Source organism: Carcharodon carcharias, chromosome 2 (assembly GCF_017639515.1).
Source record: "Carcharodon carcharias isolate sCarCar2 chromosome 2, sCarCar2.pri, whole genome shotgun sequence".
Taxonomy (NCBI): Eukaryota; Metazoa; Chordata; class Chondrichthyes; order Lamniformes; family Lamnidae; genus Carcharodon; species Carcharodon carcharias.
In genome coordinates, this window is record NC_054468.1 from 145,359,528 (window position 1) to 145,383,778 (window position 24,251).

The 24,251-nt window shown below is 40.8% G+C and overlaps 1 protein-coding gene and 1 non-coding gene across 5 annotated transcripts in view; both read left to right on the plus strand.

Annotated features, from left to right (window-relative positions):
* Nucleotides 1–24,251, plus strand: part of myo6a (myosin VIa) — a 374,163-nt gene that overhangs the window by 67,556 nt on the left and 282,356 nt on the right. Inside the window, exon 1 of one of the 4 annotated variants that reach the window (XM_041215756.1) lies at nt 22,808–22,824. The exons of the other annotated variants lie outside the window; for them this stretch is intronic. The gene's annotated coding sequence lies outside the window, so the exon portion shown is untranslated. Of the gene's footprint in view, nt 1–22,807; nt 22,825–24,251 lie in introns of those variants that run through there. 4 annotated transcript variants of the gene reach the window in all.
* On the plus strand, nt 892–964 carry trnat-ugu. The gene has a single exon. It is a non-coding gene; the product is annotated as a tRNA-Thr (tRNA).

Consider the following 24,251-nt stretch of genomic DNA (forward strand, 5'->3'; position numbering starts at 1 on the left):
GGAACCACAGCCTTCTGACTTAGAGGCGAGAGCACTACCATTGATCCAAAGATGAAACCTTGGGGTGTTGGAATGAGAGCTGAGGACTATAGCAGATTTGTTCTGCCTAAGACATGTTTTTATTAAATACTCATCAATTACCCAAGGTGTTGCACACAGTGTGGTTGTAAGGTGGTATCCTGGGACAGCAGCCCTTAATCGAAGGCCTGAAAGCTGTGTGCAGTCCTATTAGTTCAGAGCACTGCTTCTCAAAAGCAGTTTTAATGCTGAAATTTAGCTTGTTGAAACCCACAATAGTGCAAGCATCTGATGCTGCTGTCCTTTGGTATATTGAGAGCTTATTACTGTAGAGTGTTTTGTTAATGTTGGGAATTGTGTCTTTCTATCAATAGTCTAGCAAATTGACAGGGTGAAACTTCCTGGTTTGGACTCAGCATGTCTCAGTGACGATCCACAATCTGGTTGAAATGCTTCACTATTTCTTGCGCTACTGAAAGATCTCCTGAAGCTGCACTGGAACAGACTCCAGATAGGTGGAAATCTCAGTTGACATGTACATGAAAAGTCTGTGGGCAGCTGTCAGCAAGTTGAGTGCCATTCTTTCACTGCTGACAGCAAGATTTGGTCAGTTATGACACAGATAATTCAATAATTTATTTCTAGTAATTAATTCCATTTTTTAAGTGTATGCTCTTTTTGGAAATGGGCATCATCTTGCCCTGGTTCCCATCTACTGCTATTGGCCTAGTTCACTGGTCCCCTTCTGTACTTTGCAAATCTCTTGTCACTTTCCTTATTGTGCTTCTGGGTAGAAATAGAATAAATGGTAATTTTATTTTTATGACTAAGCGCAGGACATGGTATACTTCCAAAGCTTAAAAACTGCAAGTTGACTCCATAGCTCAGTGGTTAGAGCACTGGTCTTGTAAACCAGGAGTTGTGAATTCAATTCTCACTGGAGCCTATCATTTAAATTTATGGGGCTTGGCCTAAATAGCCAAGTGGTTATGGTACTGGGTTTGTAACCCCAAGATCAAGAGTTCAAATCTCACAATGGCAAACTATGAAACAGTCTGGCACTGCAGCTGATCTTAATGAAAAAAACATGAATACTGTATTGGATGAAGAACCCAAGCCTTTCCAGACCTTTCAATCTTAGCAAAACAGCTACAGAAGTGGATTGTTGCTGTTCTTTACTTGGGGTTATTTAAACTTGACTGCAATGGACATACAGAGAACAGCACATCTATGATCCAAGGCATCCTCTATGGCTAATGTAGTAACTGTAGCTTTAAGACTTATTGTTCTGTGTAGTATTGTGTGACAGTGTGAATGAATCAGCCTGAAGCATTAGAGGTGGAGTTTGTGTCTAGTTGTGGTTCTTGATGGAAGCATGTAACTGCTGCTGAAGTCCTGTAAATAAAGTTCACTGTTTCTTTTGAGAAACCTGTCTGGAAAATCAAGTCCATAACAACTGGTGACGAGGATAAATTGGTTCCGGCACTGTCCCTCACCCAGTGAATGTGAGTATCTTGTTTTAACCAGAAGAAAGGGAAAACATACTCACTAGATATGCCACTTTTTGGTGGGATCAACCCCTTCGGCTCATCCACAGAGGATTGGAGTCAATATATAGAACATGTCAGTTTATTTTTCCAAGCAAATGAAATAATGTTGGAAGAAACTAGGGAAGGAATTCCCCTCAGCGTCTGTGGGAGTAAAACTTATAATTTAATTCATGGGTTGACAGCCCCGAATGCTCCCTATTCGAAGACCTTCAGTGAACTGGTAATCCTCGTAAAGGGCCATTTTCAACCCAGACCCTCTTTAATCATGCAGAGGTTGAAATTCAATTAGAAAGTAAGAGCCCAGGAGGAGACCATAGCAACATATATAGCGAAGATGAAACAGCTAACTGAATATTGTGACTTCTGGGAGACCCTAAATGATATGTTAAGGGATCGTTTGTTCTGCAGTGTGCACAATGATGCTATTCAATGATGATTATTAGCTGAAGTAAATATAATTTTAAAAAAGCATTGGAAATAGCGCCTGCAATGGAAAGTGCTGAGCGGGATTTGCCGACCTTACAGGGTGTACAAATTGGCACCATTTTCCACTTGGGGTGGGAACAGATTGGCGGGCGTGGTGTGAAAACCAGGAAGTTAGCCATGAAGCGGGAGGCAGTCCCAAAAATTTTAAAAATATACAGCAGACAGCTCAGCAGCAAATCTGAAAATGAATTGTTACCAAGTGGATGTAACCATACCCCTGAAACTTGCCATTTTAAAGCGGTAGAGCACCATTATTGCCATAAAAGAGGGCACATACTGAAGCAATGTAAAGCAAGATTGAGACAGACTCCAAGGCAGCAAACTAAACCAAAGTACATAATGTGGAAAAACCAGAAACCACTAATTCCAATGTTCACTCTCTATTTATGTGAAAGTAAAGAAGACAGAGCCCATCACTGTTTCTCTATAGGTCAATGGAAAACCTTTGATTATGGAAGTGACTACTGGTGCATCAACCACTGTAGTGGGGAAGCATACATTCAAATATTTAAACAAGGGTATTCAACAATTGAATATGGAGCAGACTTCAGCCTAATTGAAAACATATACTGGTGAAACAATACAAGTGAAAGGTATTACCACTGTACCTATTTATTACAAGCACCAGACAGCAGAGCTCCTAGTGATTGTAGTGGAAGATGAAGGACCAAGCCTTCTAGGTTGTAATCGGTTAAAGGAAATTAAATTAATTTGTCTAAAATTTTCCAGCTGAGAGCTGGAGGACTGCCAGAGCTGCTAAAGAAATATGACAAGGTCTTTTGAGAAGAACTGGGGAAAATCAAGGGCCTATGTTGACTCTGTAGCAACTCATTTTTTTTAAAGCTAGGCCTGTGTGTTATCCCCTGAGAGAGAAGGTTGACACCGAATTAAACTGTTTAGAGAAGTTGGGTACAATTCAGCTGGTTCAGTTTTCGAAATGGGCAGCACCCATAGCCCCTGTCTTGAAACTGGATCAGACCATTCGCATCTGTGGGGATTATATGTTAACAGTAAACAAGGCTGCCAAGTTGGACAAGTACCCTATCCCAAGGACTGAGGATCTGTATACAGAATTAGCAGGAGGGGGAACTTACACTAAATTAGATATGAGTCACGCTTATCAGCAGCTGGAACTGGATGATACATCTTGAGGATTTGTAACCATTAAGACACAAAAAGGGTTGCCTTTTTTTCGGCCTGCGAGATTTTCCAGCAGACAATGGAAAGCTTGCTGTAAGGGCTACTTCAAGTCGTTATCTACCTGGACAATGTCCTAATAAATGGGTTAACAGAAGCGGAACATTTGGCTAACTTGAAAGAAGCCTTAAACCGATGCTTGGAAGCAGGGGTGCGCTTGAAAAAGAAAACCCTGTACCTTCTCAAGCAAGTGAAGTCGTTTACTTGGGCCACCAGATGGATGCTGAAGGGTTACACTGGTCGAAGAAAAATTCAAAGCTGTTAAAGAGGCACACTTGCCTACAAATGTCTCAGTTCAATTCATTCTTGGGTACGATAAATTACTATGGTTGATTCCTCCGCAACTTATCAATGGTCCTAGCCCCGCTACACTCATTATTAAAGAAAAACCAATGTTGGTCTTGGGAGTCACCACAAGAAGAAGCCTACACGATAGTTAAACAGCTCTTGCCCTCTTTGAATTTGTTAGAACATTACAACCTGGCAAAAGAATTGGTGCTAACTTGTGAAGCCTTCCCCTATGGCATGGGAATAGTACTGTCTTACAAGATGGATGATGGCCCAGAAAGGCCAATAGGCTATGTATTCAGAACCCCCTCTATGGCCGAGAAGGGTTATTCACAAATCGACAAAAGAGGAATATCGATTATTTTTGGAGTTATAACATCCATTAGTATGTAATAGTGTCTGATCTCACACTGCTCTTGGCTCTGTTTAGCGAAGAAAAAGCTATCCCTCCCATAGCCTCTGCAAGAATTCAAAGATGGGCCTTGATTATATTGGCATATGAGTATACTTTCATGCACAGGCCAGGGTTGCATATAGCCAATGCAGATGCCCTAAGTCACCTTCCTTTGCAGGAGAGCATTGAATATGCTCCAACTCCCAAGAGATCGTATTAGCGATGAATTTCCTGGATTCTTCGCCAGTCTGCGCAAGACAAATAAGAAACTAGACGAACCATGATCCAGTCTTGTCTGGAGTACGATAGCAAGTATTGAAAGGATGGTCCCAGGACCCAGCCCCGAAGAATTGAAGCCATTCTTCACTCGAAGGAATTAATTGAGTAGCCAGGATGGTATCTTATTATGGGGTGCATGTGTTGTCGTTCCTTCACAAGGAAGGGAACCACTCTTAACTGAGTTGCATAGCGTGCATCCTGGAATTTCCAAAGTGAAAATGCTTACTTGCAAGGAGCTGTATCTGGTGGCTAGGTATAAATAGTGATCTAGAAAAAATGGTTCAACACTGTCTGCAGTGCCAGCAACTACAGAAGTTGCCTGTTGCAGCCCCACTGCACCCGTGGGAATGGCCTGGTCGACCCTGGGTGAAACTGCGTATAGATTTCTAGGCATCGTGTTTCTACTAATAATTGATGTTCATTCCAAATAGTTAGACGCGTACAAAGCCAGTGTCAGGCATGACTATAGAAAGGTTACGCCAAAGTTTTTCTATACATGGATTGCCAGAAGTCATTGTCTCAGACAATGGTACTGCATTTACTTACGCTGAATTTCAAAGATTCATGAGCCTAAATGGTATCAACCATGTAAAGGCAGCACAGTATCATCCGTCATGTAACGGATTGACTAAGAGAAAGTACAAACTTTTAAAGTTGGGATGAAAAAATTATCGGGAGAATCATTGGAGACTAAACTTTCATGTCTCCTGTTTCACTATGGAACGACCCCCCAAACTGCTACGGGTTCAACACCTTCAGAGTTACTTATGAAGTGCTGCCTTTGTAAGAGATTAAGCCTGGTACTTCCCAAATTGGGGGGGAAGGTAGAGAACAGTCAAGGGAATCAAAAAGTGACTCATGATTTGCATTGTCGAGGGAGAATTTACTGTTGGTGAAACAGTATTTGTACACAACGTCGTGGTGGATCAAGTTGGTTACCTGGTGTAATACTTTCTGTGACCGAACCATTGTCATGCCACGTAGAAGTGGAGGGGCAGATCACCCAAAAATATGTAAATTATTTGTGCAGAAGGGAGATATCCCCTACAAACCAATGTTCCACGTGTAACCATTGTAAAATCTGTGGCCCCCATTGTGATTGATCAACCAAGGATAGACATACCAAATGACTCTGTCGGAGTGGATAACATTGAACTTCCTGTGCCGAAGGAGGTACCTGGTGTTGCTGTGGTTATCAAAAATGAAGATTCAGTAAGAAATTCTAAAGGCATGGAGCTACGACGTTCCACCCATCTGAGAGACTGAACTTATAATTTCATAACCCATGTATATATTTGTAATGTCATGAATGTAGTTGTTCTTGTAAATACAAATTGTAAAAAAAAAATTAAAGGGGGAGGAATATAGTGAGTGTAGCTTTAAGGCTTATTGTTCTGTGCAGTATCATGTGACTGTGTGAATGAATCAGCCCAAAGCATGGGGAACCTTAGGGCTGGAGTTTGTGTCTAGTTGTGGTTCTTGATGGAAGCATGTAACTGCTGCTGAAGCCCTGTAAATAAAGTCCACTGTTTATGAGAAACCTGTCTGGAAGATCAAGTCCATAACAGCTTAGGTGTCTTTACTTTAAAATACGGGCACGTTAACATGGATATTTTCAGAGTTACCTATTGCACATGAAGGTAACATTGGACTGAGTGCAGCACCAAGGAGCCCTAGTGAGGCTGATTCTGTTAACAAAAGTACAGGTCATTGTTGCTAATTGTAGTGCCAAGAGACATTGGTTAACTCGGCCCAAACTAGAGATTGAACCTGCCATTTAGAAGCATAGAAAATAGGAGCGGGAGTAGGACATTTGGCCCTGCTCTGCTATCCGATATGATCATGGCTGATCCGCTACCTCAACGCTATGCTCCGGCTCTCTCCCCACATCCCTTGATGTCTTTAGAGTCTAGAAATCTATCTATTTCCTCCTCAAATATATTCAGTGATTTGGCCTCCACAGCCTTCTGTGGTAGAGAATTCCACAGGTTCACGACCCTCTGAGTGAAGAGGTTTTTGCTCATCTCAGTTCTAAATGGCCTACCCCATATCCTGATACTGTGACCCCTTGTTCTAGACCCCCCACCTACCAACCAGGGGAAATATTATCCCTGCATTCAGTCCGTCCATCCTTGTTAGAATTTTATATATTTCAATGAAATCCCTCTCATTCTTCTAAACTCAAATGAATACAAGCCTAGTCGGCCCAATCTCTCCTTATGTAATTTTCATAGCATTGGTCTGTCAAACCTTAACCAGATACCCAATGGGAGAGTTTGTCCAATATAATTTTGAGAGTAATTTGAAAGCAGGGAATTGTGCTTCTCATTAGTGGATTGAATAAATTAGTTGCGACTGCTGAAGCATGTTTAAAGCTTCTTTGGTGAATGCAACAAAATACACTTCTCACTCACTGGTCTTGTGAAATATACAATTGGATGTGCCTTTGTTTCCAGTAATAATCTCCAATCTTATGACTATTGTGTTTCAATGCAACAATATCAGTTTAACTGCTTTTCATTGTGTAACCAAGGAAGATTTTGCGCTGTTGCATTTTATGCGTTTGCTTTTTAAAATTAGCTTTGAGATATATGCCCTAGATTTGAGTCCATTCAGACTGATTTCTTTAATAAGGGTCCTTTCTAAAACTTTCCATTTGAAATGAGTGACCTGTCATTTTATGTGTAGCTGTACAAAGGACTGGAACTAGAAGGTGATGCAGTGTATTTATGTTCATGTTGTGAGTCAGAAGACCCATTATTTATATGAAGTTTCAAAGATGTATTTATGGTAAAACTTTAGATCCAATTTAGTACATTCAAGTAAGACTGATATTGTTCAACCTTTAGACTGAGACTGAGTGTTCTTGTTAGTATGTGACAGTGAAACAACCCCTATTTAGTACATCACAATATGACTCAGTGATTATCTTGAAATATTGGTGAAACTGATGCTGGTCTGTTAGCTGAAACTAGGTGGCATTGTTGGTCTTTTGGTGAGGCTGAGCAGCATTGTTGGTCTTTTGGTGAGGCTGAGCAGCATTGTTGGTCTATTGGTGAGACTGAGCAGCATTGTTGGTCTACTGGTGAGGCTGAGCCAGCATTATTGGTCTATTGGTGAGGCTGAGCCAGCATTGTTGGTCTATTGGTGAGGCTGAGCCAGCATTGTTGGTCTATTGGTGAGGATGAGCCAGCATTGTTTGTCTATTGGTGAGGCTGAGCAGCATTGTTGGTCTATTGGCGAGGCTGAGCAGCATTGTTGGTCTATTGGCTGTGACTGAGGTATCAGAGGTCAGAGGTGGGGATGCTTGCTGATGATTGCACAATGAACAAGAAGGCAGTTGTGGTTGATGGAGGCTTATCATAGTCCCAGGCATTGCTGCAGAAGTTCATCAAGGTAGTGTCCTAGGCCCAAACAAACATCTTCAGCTGCTTCATTAATGACTTTACCTCTAACATTAGGTCAGCAGTGGGCATGTTTGCTGATTACGCATTGTTCAGTGCCATTTGTAACTCAGACATTGAAGCAGCCCATGTCCATATGCAGCAAGACCTGGACAACATATAAAAACAAAATGCTGGAAGTACTCTTTAGATCAGGCCAGGCAGCATCTGTGGAAAGGGCAACAGAGTTAATGTTTCATATTGATGATCTTTCATCTGAACTGGAAAGCATTAGAGATATAATAAGTTTAAGCAAATAAAGAGGGAGGGGGGAAAGAACAAAAGTGCGATAGTGTGGAAGGCAGGAATGATTAAATTGCAAAAGGGATGATGGTGAACTGCAAAAGGAGATGGTAATGAGATAAGTAAAGATTCAAAAGATAGGTTGAGATGTAGTAAATAGGGGCAGCAGAATCCTTACCAACGTCTGCTGTCTGAAAAAAAATGGAAGCAGAGGTTATGATCTAGAATTGTGGGGCTCAATGTTGAGTCCGGAAAGCTGTAAACGGCCTCACTGTAGTCCAAATTCTAACCACCTGGGTTAGGGAAGAAAGTTTTTCCTCATATCATCTTTGGTTCTTTCACTTTAAATCTATGTCCCCTACTTCCTGACCGATCTGTCAAGGGAATTTCTGTTGAAAAAAAAACTAATTTCTCCCTCTCTACCCTGTCTAAACCCTTCATGACCTTCAACACCTCTATCAAATCTCCTCTCAACTTTCTCTCCTCTAAGGCGAACAGCCCTCGTTTCTCCAATCTATCCACATAGATTAAATCCCTCATTCTTAGAACCGTTGTAATAAATCTTTTTGCACCCTCTCTAAAGCCTTTGTATCCCCCCTAAAGCATGGTGGCAGAATTGGGAACATTACTCCAATTGAGGTCTAACCAGTGTTTTATGAAGGTTCATCATAACTTCCTAACTTCTGTACTCTATGCCTCTATTTAGAAAGCCCAGGATCCTATCCTTTTTTAACCACTTTCTCAACCTGCCCTGGTAGCTTCAACAGTTTGTGCACATACTTCATGGTGTGTCTGTTCCTGCATCTCCTTTAGAATCTGGAACACACTGCCTGAAGGGGTGGTAGAAGAAGGAACCCTTGCAGCATTTAAAAAGCATTTAGATGAGCACTTGAAATGCCATAGCATACAGGGCTACAGGCCAAGTGCGGAAAATGGGATTAGAATAGATAGGTACTTGGTGGCATGGGCATGATGGGCAGAAGGGCCTGTTCCTGTGCTGTATAACTCTATGACTCTATTGTGCTTTCTCTCTTACAGAGCCAGATTTTGAAAGTATCCGTGCATGGGACCTAAATGAGGCCTTTAATTTCACTCAAATTTAGAACTGGGCTTGTCATTCCTAAGAAAAACTAACCCCTGCAGACCCCCAGATTGCTTGCAAATGCCTATTGAACTCAGTACCGTTTGTTGTGATCCTAATTTTGTCTTGGTATGGCTTGTTTGCTTTGAAAGTTCAAAATGGAAAGATGTGAGAATTTGAAAAATCTGCGCTGAAGGCAGAAATATGCTAGAATCCATCTTTCTGCAATGTTACTGTGACTACAACTTGTATTTAAAGAGCATCTTTAATATAGTAAGTAAAACATTCCAAGCTGCTTCACGTAAGTGTTTTGAAACAACATTTGACACCAAGCCATATAAAGAAATGTGGAGGCAGATTTTAAGGAGTGTCTTAAAGTAGGAAAGAGAGGTAGAGATGCTGAAGGGGTGGTTGCCAGTGGTGGAATGATTAAAATTGCTGATGCTCAAGGGGTCAAAATTGGGGAACTGCAGATGAGTGCCATAGGATTGGAAGAGTTTACAGAGATAGGGCAAAGTCGTGGAAGGATTTGAAAAAATGAGAATCTTAAAAGCGAGGTGCTGCTTAACTGGGAGCCAATATAGGTCAGTGAGCACGGGCCTGTTGGGTGAATGAGACTTGGTGTGAGCCAGGATATGGATAGCAGAATTTTGGATGACCACAAGTTTATAGACTGCACAAAATGGGAGGCCAGCCAGGATAGTATTGGAAAGTCAAGTCCAGAGGTGACAAATGAATGGATGAGGATTTCAGCAGTCTTCCCAATATTTGTATCAAGATCTCTGCGCAGACGGATAACAAAAAAAAACTAAGATGAATTTCCCAGTGACCAAAGGTAATTACAGCAGGACAAGGTTTCACTTTTACTGCAATAAACTAAAATAAACATAGGCTAAGCATTACTTAACGGGCAACTAATACATTGAACGATCAAGGTACTTCCTCATCAACTAATTACCGTAATCAAAATATGCTGTACTTTACACTATGCTTCTGGCAACTGGGTAACAAAGCAAGATTATGTCCCAAGGCACTCTCAGCTTCCATCAGGCTCACTTCTCCCTGCCACACCAGGTTGAATCATCTGGTGTTTGAAAATCATTCCACTCAGTGAGAGTATTCTAGAACAGACTTCAACCAGCAAGTCCCACCTCGGCAACTCCTTGTTCCTTAAATCTCAAAGCCCTGTCTGTCCTGTTCCCTTCCATGCAAACAGAAAACCGATCTTTGCAAGCATTCTGCTTAGTTAATGCAAAAAACAATTTACTCTGGTCTTCACAGTAGTAGCTGCTGCCTCTGCTACTTCCCCACGCATTAGTAAATCCTGTCTCTTTCTCTTGGTGTCTGTCTCTGTGACCAAAAACCAGCTGCCCCTTTGCTGTATCAAGGTGTGAAAACTGTCACTTGATTTTCGTTAGGTTTCAGTTGGGTTTCTTTGCTCACACATGACAATCAAATCATACCAGCCTGTTTCTAAACAGAGTTAATATGATCACCATCCTCCTTTTTAGAGCATTCTATTTCACCTTAAATTAAAGGAAACATTTTAAAACCTAATTGTCTTGTAAAGCCCAGCATTTGTAACAGTTGGAAGAAATTTCTGCTCATCCAGGACTGGATATTGGACAAGTATTGTGACAAGTTAGAGACAGTGGAGGAGCTGCAAGAAGTGGTAGTGAGGTAGAGTTGGTTGTTGTCTGTGTGCTTGTGGAAATGTGCTTTTGGATGATGTTGCTGAAGAGCAGCATGTAGATGAGAAAAATGAGGGGGCCAAGGGTGGATATTTGGAGGACACTAGTGGTGATGGTGTCAGAGCGGGAAGAGATTCTCTGGCTATTATTGGATAGATGATGATGAAACCAGGTGAGTAATCCTGTCCAGCTGGATGATGATGGAAAGCTGTTGGAGGAGAATAGCATGGTCAGCTATGACAAAGGCTGCAGACAGGTTGAGTCCAGAGGAGGAGATCCATCTGGTTTCAGGTTATAACCTATGTTGTATATGTTGTATAATTTATTAGTAAGGCCTTGATACAAGTATGTTTATCTTCTTTATGCTTTTCTGTTTAATAAATAATTTGTAGGCTATGTTCTGTTTATTCCTTTTTATTTTTTATCTCAACAAGTATGCAAGTGAAGATAAATACTAAGTCACTGGGATAGGTGAAATTTTGTTGGCAGACTTTGCTTGTTGGAGTTGTTTACATCTGCAATTATCCTTTTTTCTCTGGTCTGCCACAATAGAAAGTAATTTGAAATGGGACACTTATTTGTGAATGGTCCATTTTTACTGCTCATTTTGTCAGCTTGAACATTAAAGAAGAGTTGTATGAGCAGGATTGTGTCACAAATTGTTTTCCTATTTTATTGCACCACTTTCAGCAACCTGGGGGTTACCATTGACCAAAAGCTCAACTGGACTCGTCATATTAATACAGTGGCTATAAGAGCAGGCTAGGAATCCTGCTGTGACTAACTCACCTCCTGACTCCTCAAAGCCTGCCCACCATTTACAAGGCACAAGTCAGGAGTGTGATGGAATACTCCCCACTTGTCTGGATGAGAGCAGCTCCCACATCCCTCAAGAAGATTGACATCATTCAGGGCAATACAGCCAACTTGATTAGCACCCCACCCACAAACATTCACACCCTCCACTGCTGGTGCACAGTGGCAGCAGTGTGTACCATCTACAAGATGCACTGCAGAAACTCATCAAGGCTTCTTAGACAGCAACCCACCAACCCACGACCATCAAGAAGGACAAGGGCAGCAGACACATGGGAACACGACCAGCTGGAAGCTCCCCTCCAAGCCACTCACCATCCTGACTTGGAAATATATCACAGTTCCTTCACAGTCACTGGGTCAAAATCCTGGAACTCCCTCCTTAACAGCACTGTGGGCGTACCTACCCCACATGGACTGCAGTGGTTCAAGAAGGCAGCTCACCACCACCTCTCAAGGGCAATTAGGGATGGGCAATAAATGCTGGCCTAGCCAACAATACCCACATCCCGTAAATGAGTAACAAAAAAGTATGAGTCATAGAGGTCTACAGCACAGAAAAAGGCCCTTTGGCCTATCAAGTCTGTGCCAGTCAAATAAGCACCTAACTCTTTTAATCCCATTTTCCAGCACTAAGCCCATGGCATTGCAAGTGCACACCCAAATACTTCTTAAATGTTATGAGGGATTCTGCCTCTACCACCCTTTCAAGCAGAGAGTTCCAGATTCCCACCACTCTCTGGGTGAAAAAAATCTTCCTCACATCCCCTCTAAACCTCCTGCCCCTTATCTTAAATCTCTGCCCCTGGTTATTGATCCCTCCACCAGGGGGAAAAGTTCCTTCCTGTCTACCCTATCTATGTCTCTCATAATTTTATACACCTTAATTATGTCCCCCCTCAATCTCCTCTGCTCCATGGAAAATAACCCCAGACTATCCAATCTCTCCTCATAACTAAAACTCTCCAGCCCAGGCAACATCTTGGTAAATCTCCTCTTCACTCTCTCTAGTTCAATCACATCCTTCCTATAATGCGGATTCCAGAACTCCACACAATACTCTAGCTGTGGCCTAACCAGTGGTTTATACAGTTCCAGCATAACCTCCCTGCTCTTATATTCTATGCCTTGGCTAATAAAGGCAAGTATCCCATATGCCTTCTTAACCAACTTATCTACCTGTCCCACTACCTTAAGGGACCGGTGGACATGTACAGATGGGTTGGAGGCTTACAGGTTCTGTAAGAATTCAGTTTTCTTAAAACTTTTCATCTGGAGTTCTGTTCAAAAGCTACTCAAGAAAAGACTTGGGAATGTTTGTTATTTTGAAACAGTTTAGTACATTGAAAGAAAGAAAAACTTGTATTTCTACAGCAATTTTCACAGCCACCAGATGTTTCAAAGTGTTTCACAGCCAGTGAGGCATTTTTGAAATATGGTCACTGTTGCAATGTGGGAAATTAATCAAAGTTAAGCATTGAATCACTATTTACTCTGCTGTCTTAACTTGTTTCTGTGTTCGATTATTTCTTTGAATAGATTGTGTAGCCAAAGCAGTCAGTGCATACTTCTCTGTCCATTCACAATAACAGGAGTCTACAGTGGGAAATCCACACTATATTCTGTATAAGCCAGAAGGTTTGCCCCTGGAAACCATATAACAAGTACAAATAAAGTTAGCTGATGTAACTTTTGGAAGATAAAACACAGCATCCCTGGAGTTGTATCAATAATTGCGCAGATCCCTGTGCGTGTTTTAATATTTCCTGTTGATTTCTAAAGGGAAAAGTTTGAAAACAACTGATCTAGAGCTGGGAGAATTTTTTTTCATTCATACTTCATCTGTATTTAACTGTTGTATCGAGTAAATGATAGAGAAATGAAATAGCTGCTTCTGGCTGCATCTTTATTGCTTCTGTATACAAGAGTCTTGTGTAAAAAGACAGACTTATGGTTTATATTTATTGATCAAAATCATTGATTTAATAATTTTTCCATCATTGTTATTTTAATACATAATTTTAAAATGCCAGTTTCATTCAATATGCACCCTGAAATGAGCTTTTTAATAATGCAATGCTCAAGCATAAGAACATAAGAACTCGGAGCAGGCAATTCAGCCCCTCGAGCCTGCCTCCCAATTCAATACGATCATGGCTGATCTCATTTCGGCCTCAACTCCAATTTCTTGTCCTCTCCCCATAACCTTTTAACCTGTTACTAATTAAAAATCTGTCCATCTTCTCAAATTTATTCAGCGTCCCGGCATCCACTGCTCCCTGGGGTAGTGAATTCCACAGATTCATGACCCTTTGAGAAAAGTAATTCCTCCTCATCTCTGATTTAAATCCTCCACCCCTTAGCCTAAAACTATGGCCTCTCATTCTAGAAAGTCCCACAAAGGCAAACATCACTCCATGTCTACTTTGTCTATCCCCTTTAACGTCTTATATACCTCAATTAGATGATCTCTCACCCTTCTAAACTCTAGCGAGTATAGGCCTAAACTGCTCAATGTCTCCTCATAAGTCAAGCCATGCATCTCTGGAATCAATCTAGTGAACCTCCTCTGAACTGCTTCCAATGCAACTACATCCTTCCTCAAGTATAGTTAACTTCTAATCCAAAACATTTCTATGAAATGTAAACTATGGGATGAGGACCTGCAAGCTCAGTACAGGGAGTTATGAGATAAACTAAAATGCAGGACCTCAAATGTAGTAATCTCAGGATTACTCCCAGTTCCACGTGCTAGCGAGAGCAGGAATAAGAGGATAGACCAAATCAATACGTGGCTGGAGAGATGGTGCAGCCGGGAGGGATTCAGATTCTTGAGGCACTGGGATCAGTTCTGGGGAAGGTGGGACCTGCACAAACTGGACAGGCTGCACCCAGGCAGAGCTGGGACCAGTGTCCTTGCTGGGGCTTTTGCTAGTTCTGTTGGGGAGTATTTAAACTAGTGTGGCAGGGGGATGGGATCCCAGGAGTGGGATCAGATAGGTCAGATTCAGATCAGAAAAATGGAGATAGAACATTAGCTAGGGATGTTGTGATAGACATGGAGTTACAGGAGAAGCAACATTTAAAAAGTGTCCAGCAAAGGAAATTGATGGGGTTAAACTGGTTATACTTCAATGCAAGGAGTATTACAAACAAGGTGGATGAGTTAAGGGCACAGGTAGGCAGCAGGATGTCATTGCTAAAATGGAGACCCGGGTAAAGAAGGGACAAAACTGGCAGCTAAATATTCCTGATTTTAGAGTCTTCAGACACGATAGAGTAGGAGATAAAAAAGGAGGGGGTGTAGCACTAATGGTTAAAGAATCAATTCCAGTTGTGAGAAGGGATGATATACTAAAAGGGTCAACAAACGATTGAGCTGAGAAATAAAAAAGAGGCAGTCACACTACTGGGAGTTTACTACAGACCCCCTAATAGTGAAAGGGAGATAGAAGAGCAAATATGTAGGCACCTTTCTGCTTGTAAGAACAAGAGGGCAATAATAGTAGGAGACTTCAATTATCCTCATATCAACTGGGATTCAAACAATATAAGGGGCACTGAGGGAGAAAAATTCATGCAGTGTGTCCAGGAAAATTTTTTCAACCAATTAGTGACAAACCCAACGATACAATTCTAGACCTAGTCTTGGGGAACGAAGAAGAGCAAGTGGGTGAAGTGACAGTTGGCGACCATATCGGGGACAGTGATCACAATTCAATTAGATTCAGCATTACTATGGAAAAGGACAGAGATAAGGCAGGAGTTAACGTATTGAACTGGGGGAAGGCAAATTTTGCAGAATTGAGAAGGGACTTGGCTGAGGTGGACTGGACAGCACTGCTGGAGGATAAAACAGTGGAAAACCAATGGGAAGCATTAAAAAGCGAGATCCTAATTGTACAAAGTAGACATGTCCCCTACAAAAATAAGAATGGTACTGCCAAATCTAGACCTCCCTGGTTGTCTAGAGGAATACAGGGGAAGATCAAACAGAAAAAGAAAGCGTATGATGGACACAAAGAACTAAGCACTGCAGATAGCCTAGACGAATATAGGAAGTGCAGGGATGAAGGAAATAAGGAAATCAAAGAGAGAGCATGAAAAAAGATTAGTAAGTAAAGTTAAAGATAACCTAAAGATGTTTTACCAATACATTAATGCTAAAAGGTTAGTTAAGGAGAAAGTGGGACCTATCAGAGATGAAGATGGAAACTTGTGTGTAGATGCAAAGGCTATGGGAAGGGTTTTGAATGAATATTTTATCTCCATATTTACAAAGGAAAAGGCAGATGTAAATATAGTAGTCCAGGAGGAACACGGTGAGATATTGGATGGGATAGTCATAAAGAGAGAGGAAATGCTTGAAGGGCTGAAATCCTTGAAAGTTGACAAGTCACCAGGGCCAGATGGATTGTTTCCGAGGCTGCTGAAGGAAGTCAGGGAGGAGATAGCAGATGCTCTGAGGATGATTTTCCAATCTTCACTAGATACAGGGGAGGTACCGGAGGACTGGAGAAATGCAAACGTAGTTCCACTGTTTAAAAAGGGTTCAAAGGAAATGCCAAACAATTATAGGCCAGTTAGTCTTACATCGGTGGTGAGCAAATTAGTAGAATCAATCCTGAGAGATAGGATTAACTGTCATGTGGAAAGGCATGGACTAGTCAGGGATGGTCAGCATAGATTTGTTAAAGGAAGGTCTTGCCTCACAAATTTGATTGAATTCTTTGAGGAATTGACAAGAAGGGTTGATGAAGGTAATGCAGTGGATGTTGTGTACATGGATTTTAGCAAGGCATTTGACAAGGTCCCACATGGCAGATTGATCAGGAAAGTAAAAGCTCATGGGATTCAGGGTAATGTGGCAAACTGGATAAAAGATTGGCTTTGTAACAGGAAACAAAGGGTAATGATCGATGGATGCCCTTGTGAATGGTGAGTTGTCTCAAGTGGTGTTCCACAGGGCTCGGTGTTGGGACCCTTGCTGTTTGTGTTATATATTAACAATTTGGACGTGAATGTGGGGGGCATGATTGGGAAATTTGCAGATGACACAAAGATTGGCCGAGTAGTGGATGGGGTAGAGGAGAGAAATAATCTCCAAAACGATATAGATGGGTTGGTGGAGTGGGCAGTAAAGTGGCAGATGGATTTTAACATAGAGAAGTGTGAGGTCATACATATAGGGAGGTTATATAGTTGCAGGGATTACACAATAAATGGGAATATACTAAAAGGAGTAGATGAAGTGAGAAATCTTGGCGTACAAGTGTACAGATCCCTGAAGGCAGCAGTTCAAGTAGACAAAGTTGTAAAGAAGGCATATGAAATGCTCTCCTTCATTGGCAGAGATATAGAATATAAAAGTAAGGATATAATGTTGGAATTGTATAAAACGCTGATGTATTGTGTGCAGTTCTGGTCACCCCATTACAGGAAGGACATAATAGTTCTGGAGAGAGTTCAGGAGGTTTACAAGAATGTTGCCAGGGTTAGAAAAGTGTAGCTATGAGGTGAGATTGGATAGGTTGGGGTTATTTTCCTTAGAACAAAGAAGGCTGAGAGGTGACTTGATTGAGGTGTACAAAATTGTGAGGGGAATAGATAGAGTGAACAGGATAAAATTGTTTCCCTTGGTGGAGAATCCTAGAACCAGGGTACATAGATTCAAGATAAGTGGCAAAAGGTGTAGGGGGGACATAAGGAAGAACTTTTTTACGCAGAGGGTAGTGGGTGTCTGGAATTTGCTGCCCAAGTTGATGGTAGAGGCAGTAACTTTAAATTCTTTTAAAAAGTACCTGGATCTGCATCTAAAGTGCTGTAAGCTACAGGGCTATGGGCCAGGTGCAGGAAGGTGGGATTATAAAGGGCAAATGGCCTCCTTCTGTGCTGTAACTTTTCTATGGTTCTAAGTTTGCAGATGTCTCAAGGAATTGCACTGTTGACTGTCAGTAAGGGTCATTCTGTTGCTATCTACTTTGAAAGCAAACTTTAAAATTTTTTTTTCATATAATCATTCTAAGTCATGTTTACATTGGAAACATGACACAGCAGTATCAGGTGTAAGGCCTCCTTGCTTTTTGATCTGTATAACGTGAACAGCTGCAGTTGTATGTTCCTCCTGCCTATTTCCAAGTACTGTAAGTGGCTCTGAGGCAGGCATAACTGTACCACTGTTGCATCTCTTGCTTTATCTGAATTGAATGAATGATAAGGTCAGTGGAGGGAGCACAGACCTATCCTTTAAACTCATTTAAAATATAAATGTGAAGGAAACATGCTCCATTCTTAATTCTATCTTTGTTTTAACTGCAGATAACTGGCACCAAATTTGCAATATCGTAGAGAGAAGGGGAATGGAAAAGACAGACTTTTGCATTTGGGATTGATCTTAGTCTAAGTGACAGTTTGGCTCAGTTGGTATTGCACTTGCTTCTAGCAGTAGACAGAACCTCAGCTGCTATTTCAAATGCATTACTGAGTGTTATGTTATTGAAGGTTCCATCTTTCAGATTAGAGGTTTAACTGAGGTAGTGCTTGGCTGTAAAATATCCTGTGGCACTATTTGAAGAAGAGCCGGGAATTCTCCCACTGTCCTGACTAACATCATTCCCTCAAACAACGTAGCCGAAACAGGTAATTTACCTCAATGGAGTGACCAAGATGTGTGCAAAATGGCTGCTGTCTTTGCTTAACATAACAACAATAATTGCATTTCAAACATAATTTATTAGGCCCAAAGAGCTTTGGGGTCTCTTTGAGGACTTGACAAGATATTATACAAATACAACTTCCTCCATCTTTTAAAGAGAATTAGCAGAGGGGAGAGAGTTTCACTCTTGATAAAATGCACACTAATGGTACCCTGAGAGTACTTAATTCGAAGTGTCAGATGGAAAATTTTTCTTTCTCCCAAAGTAGCATTGCACCTGGATGAGTGCAGCCCTTTCACTATCCCCATGTCCCTTGTCAAAAAAATGAATATGTATTAAGTTGCCTACAGGATGTTACATCTGTATGCTGATTAATGCCAATTTCTGTCACTGGACATTTACTAAAACACAGTGGTGCATAACTATACTTTTAAACTGAGAATGCCTGATATATAACAGTTTGAAATGAAACGATTTATTCAATTATAAATAAACTCCTTGAATCATCTTTGAATTGACCATATATCACTTTGACTGCTATTGTAGTAACAATAAAGTCACAGTGACCTCCATTTAAATAGCTTAATTTTACAGGATATAAAAAGTAACTCTGTAACTATATAAAGATAGAGAATGCTTTGGCAGGTAAAGGTCAATTCTCAAAGGTTGGAGTTCAAAAATTAGAGTTTGATGAATCTGGTAGTGAAGGAGTGCTCAGGGGAAGTCTGGCAGAGTTTCAGCCTGTGTATCAGGATCAAGGATGCAAGCCTTGCTTTTGTTTGCTGTGAATTTTTCATTTTCTGGTTCAAATAATGCAAAGTTCTCACCTAAATATATTCTTGTTTGAATCTCTCCAATCCAGTTTCCACCCCACCACAGGACTAATGAGTCTCATTAAAGTTACAAATGAGTTCTTTTGTGACTTCTGTGAAGGTAAACTATTCTTTGTTTTCTCAATCTGCAGCCTTTGACACAGCTGAATACGCCATCCTCCCCCACTGTTGTCCAGCTGGGTTGGACTCCATTTGCCTGCTTCTTAGCTTTCATAACCAATGGTCACTTGCAGTGGCTTCCCTTCCGACTACTACACTGTTGCTCTGTGGCGATATCATCCGAAAACAAAGCATTAGTTTCCATATGTGCACTGATGACACCCAGCTCTACCCCAGCACCACCTCTCTCAATCCTCTACTGTTGCTAAATTATCAGACTGCTTATCTGACACCCAGTACAGGATGAGCGGAAATTTCCTCCAGTGAAACATTGTGAAGACTTGAGTCGTTGCCTTCTGTTCCTGCTCCAAACTCCGTTCCCTAGCTACTGATGCTGTTTTTCTCCCTGCTGAATATCTGAGGCTGAACCAGTGTGTTCACAATTTGGATGTCATATTTGACCCTGAGGTGAGCACTTGGCCACGTAGACATGCCATCACTATGACCACTTCCATTACATTGCCTCAACTCATTTTCTGAAACCCTCATCCACGCATTTAGTACCTTTAGACTTGACTATTCTATCACACTCCTGGCCAGCCCCCACATTCATACAAAGCTCTGCTACCCTTGTCGTTGCATGTACCAAGTTTCATTGTCCTATGTTGGCTCCTGATCAAGCATCGCCTTGATTTTAAAATTCTAATTTTTAGAATTCTTCCATGGGCATGCCCCTCACCAGCACTTTAATCTCCTCCAGCTCCACACCCATTGAGATATCTGCACTCAACTGATTCTGCTCCATAAGGATCCCCAATTTTAATTGCTCCACAGCTGGTGGTCATGCCTTTAACTGCCTGAGTCCATACCCTGGGACTATCCTCCCTGGATGGCTCTGCCTCTCTTTTCTACTTTAAAAAGCTCCTTAAAATCTGATTTTGTCCAGGCTTATGGGTGTCTGCACTAATATTGCCTTCTGTGGCTTGGTATCAATTTTTTCCTTATAAATGTTCCTTTCCAGGGTCTTCAAATGTTTCAGCATGCTAAAGTTTTTGTGGTACTTTTGAGTTCCCTTTATCTTGCTTTTTAGATAATAAATTGGCAAATAATTTGCATTTTTGTTTTCATTTCATCTTGACCTTTCTGCAGCCTTTGATTTGGCCAATCACACACCATCCTTCTTCATTGTCCAACTTGATGGGATTGCCCTTGTTTAGTTTCACTTATCAACTCAAAGTATTACCAGATCATCACAATCAATGGTTTCTCTCCCATCCCAGCCCTTGCGCCATTCTCTCTGGAGTCTTGTAAGGATCTATCCTTGGCCACCACCTGTTCCTTAGCTACATTCTGTCTCTTGGCTACATCATCTACAACCATGAAGTCAGCTTCACATTGACTGCCAGCTCAACCCCTCCACTGCTTCTGTGCAGTCAGACTGCTTATCTTGGATGAGCTGCCACTTCCCCCGGTTAACCATTTTAAAGAGTGAGCCATTGCCTTGGTCCCTGTCTCAAGCACTATTTTGGCCTCCCTCAGATTCAACCAGTCTATATGTAACTTCAGTATCCTGTTTGACCTCTGGTTGAGCTCCCAATTCCATATCCTCTACATTACAAAGACTGTCTGCTCCCACCACTATAATATTGCCTGCCCTTGTAACAACTGTTGAAACTCTTATCTATATATTAGAATTGGCACTTCCAGTTGTGCAGCACTCCCTCTGTACTTTGCTGAAGTGACTGCTAAGATTACATATTTAAATTTCTGGAATGTGACTTGATCTGATTTAGACAAGAATGCTACACCTGAGCCAAATCTGACAAAACAATTGAATTAAGATTTTAAAACTATCTGTTCTTTTCATCTATAATGTGATAACTGTTTGTATTGAATCTTTAAAAAAAATTTTTTTTGCTGCTTAAGGCAAGGGACGTCAGTGGTAGGGACTGGACAGTTTTTTCTTCCTTGTGTTCCATTTGGTCAATTGCAGAGTAAATTATATCCAACTCTTTTATTAATGTTTCTTTATTCTAATATTTAAATGATGGCATGCCAGACTCTGCAAACATGAATTTTACCCCCATGCCACATGTCAGCTTTTCTTAATACTCTGAATAAGTGAAACTGTCAATTTGTGTTGAATTGAGAGTAATGTTTGGCTACGATCTTTTGCCCTCTGGGATTTAGATTGAGCCTGCCCAAGGCCTTTCACAAATAACTCTCTCAGGTGACAGAGATGATTTAGATCCTGTTGGTTTGGGTTTAATTGAAATCTGGATTCCATTCTCACCTGAGGTTACCTTTTGAATCAGTAAACACACAGATTGATGAGTGTACCAAAATGGGCCATTGAAACAGGCTTAGGTGTTGCTGCTGTTTTTTTAATGTATGTACTCATACCTTAACAGTCCTACAACATATACTGTTTAGCTGAAGAAGTCTACATTATTTTTTGCATACCTTTTTAGTACAGTTCTAAAACTCCACCCAATGATGCCATGTAATTTAAATAGTGGAATACAAATACTTGCTACTCAAAATATCTTGGAATACTGGGGGAAATTGTGCTAAAGTTAACACCTGCTTGGGGTTTATTGAAGAATAAAACAAATTGAAAATCCACATTTATAACTCCTCCCTACATAACTAGATGCATTACTTTATCCCTCTTTTGCATGATCACATGCACACTTGTTCACACGCCTCATGGACTTGTTTAGGCCCTCCAAATTGTGCACAATGTAAGAAAAATGGATAAAAACAAAAAACTGCGGATGCTGGAAATCCAAAACAAAAACAGAATTACCTGGAAAAACTCATCAGGTCTGGCAGCATCGGCGGAGAAGAAAAGAGTTGACGTTTCGAGTCCTCATGACCCTTCGACAGTTCTGTCGAAGGGTCATGAGGACTCGAAACGTCAACTCTTTTCTTCTCCGCCGATGCTGCCAGACCTGCTGAGTTTTGCCAGGTAATTCTAAGAAAAATGGATATGTTTTACACTCTTTTATAGATTGGAATTCTGATTAATCTATCATTTTTATGTTGATTATTCTTTATTTTATTCTTTACTAACCTTGGCAATGTAGAGCGATCGGGTAAGGGCTGGACCAGTTTATGGTTGACAAGCAGAGTAGTAAATTGAATTTAAATCAACATTTTTAAATGTACACAAATGTAATTGAGTCCCACGTGTAAGTAAATGAAAACAGTCCTTCTGTCCTGAGCTAATAGCTTTGGACGCTTAGCAAATATTCCTGGAAGCTTAGGGGTATAAACCCTGAGTAATTAACAATGCTGAGTCTAGAGCCAATTGAACAAACTGTTTGCTATTCAAATTGCTTATCTCAGGTGGGTGAGATTTAAAAATGATGCTGAATTTCTTGTGCCTTACAACTACTAATATGGCTGTTTGTATTGTGGAAACTCTTAAGTCCTCAAACCACTCTCAATTCTCACTGTAGTGTCCACAGTGGCGACTTGATAAAAGTGTGTGAAGTGTATTAGCCAAAATCCTCAGTATGACAGTGAATTTGTCAAAGCAAGACTGAGAGAAGACCTTTGAGTGATGTAATGGGATGGCTGGCCTGAAATCTGAGCCGTCACTAATTGCTGTGTGGTTTTCAAAGGGTGTGGAACATTTTTCCCATAACCACCCGTAACCAGGAAGCACTACAACTTGCGCAGAGGTTTGTTCTCTTGACTCCCTGAACGATTCCCTTTTTTGAATGGCTTCAGGTTTAGCAGTAGGTTGGTAAATTTACAATCTCTGGGAACTGGATTGAAGCTGGCTGACTATATGTGGAAATTCTATTGTCTTTTCAGAGAGAGAGAGAGAGAGAGAGAGAGGAAAAAAAATACTTAAATATGCTGTATCTCCTTTGCATTTTAATCCAGATTCCAGGAGTGAACAGACGATGTGCTCACACACGGCTACACCCAGATTGTTAGATAAATGGCCTTTTTCAACTTTAAGAAAAATAATAATGCAAGGCCTCAAAAGTACAAAAAAAAGTACTGCTTAAAACCTGGGATAAAAGCCAGCAATTGAGAGTTGGCCAGTCAGTAATTGAAGGGCAAAGGTTAAGATTTTGGGTGTGACACTATCTGATTGGGTTCTGCAGCTGAACTGCAAGCCTTTTTTTTGGACAAAGAACCTGACTGTTTCCAAAATATTATTTTGTTTAAGGATTTTGTTTTATGATGTACAGGGCCAAGGATTTAATTTGTTCAGGTTTGCAAGTGATGTAAGGGTGTCGAATATGTGCAAATGGCTTAATGTTGTAGAAATAAGTTATTGACTGATTTCAACTTTGTGGGTCCAGAATTGTGGGTGTTTATGGATTTCTATTGGTATTCAGCCATGTAGGAGCAACTCATTTTATATTAGGTGGTTCAACATTGTAAGTGTTTTTGACACAGTAGATAGGGATAAAATGTTTTGTCTTGCAGGAAGTCAGTAGCCAGAGACCCCAAATCTAGTTGGCAAAAGAATTGGAGGGGGAGACATGAGAAATTTTTGTACTTATTGAGTTATGATCAGGAATGTCTGCCTGAAAAGCTGGTGGGAGCAGATTCAGTAGTAACTTTCAAAAGAGAATTGGCTGTATATTTTTTGAAAGGAAACATTTAAAGGGATTTGTGGAAGGCGCAGGTAGATGTGAATAATTAGATATCTCTTTTAAAGAATACTCTATTATACATTATTACAACACACTGTAGGCTCGAACAGGAAAATATGTATCATATCAGACTTAATGTCAGATCTTTCGTGGACAGTTGAGGATGGGTAATAAATGCTGACCTTACCAGCTGTATCCATGTTATGACCGATGTAATCGGTACAGCTTAGTTATTTAAAAATCCCAAAGGCAAACTTTAAACAACTGTAATAACCTATAATTTTAAGTGTTATGTTTGCAATGCAACTCTAAATTCAGGAATCAGACCGCCAGTTCTTGAGAGGTTTTATATGAAACTAAATAAAACATTTTATTAAGTTACAACACATTAAACATACGTTCATAGCTACAAACTCCTACTATCATAACTTCTAACAAATTCTCAAACTAATCTCCATTAAGGCAGCACTTAACCAGACACCAAGCATAGCATTTTCACCTTACAAATTCAAAATGAGGTTCCTTTCACTTTGGTTCCTTGCAAACACAGCAGTA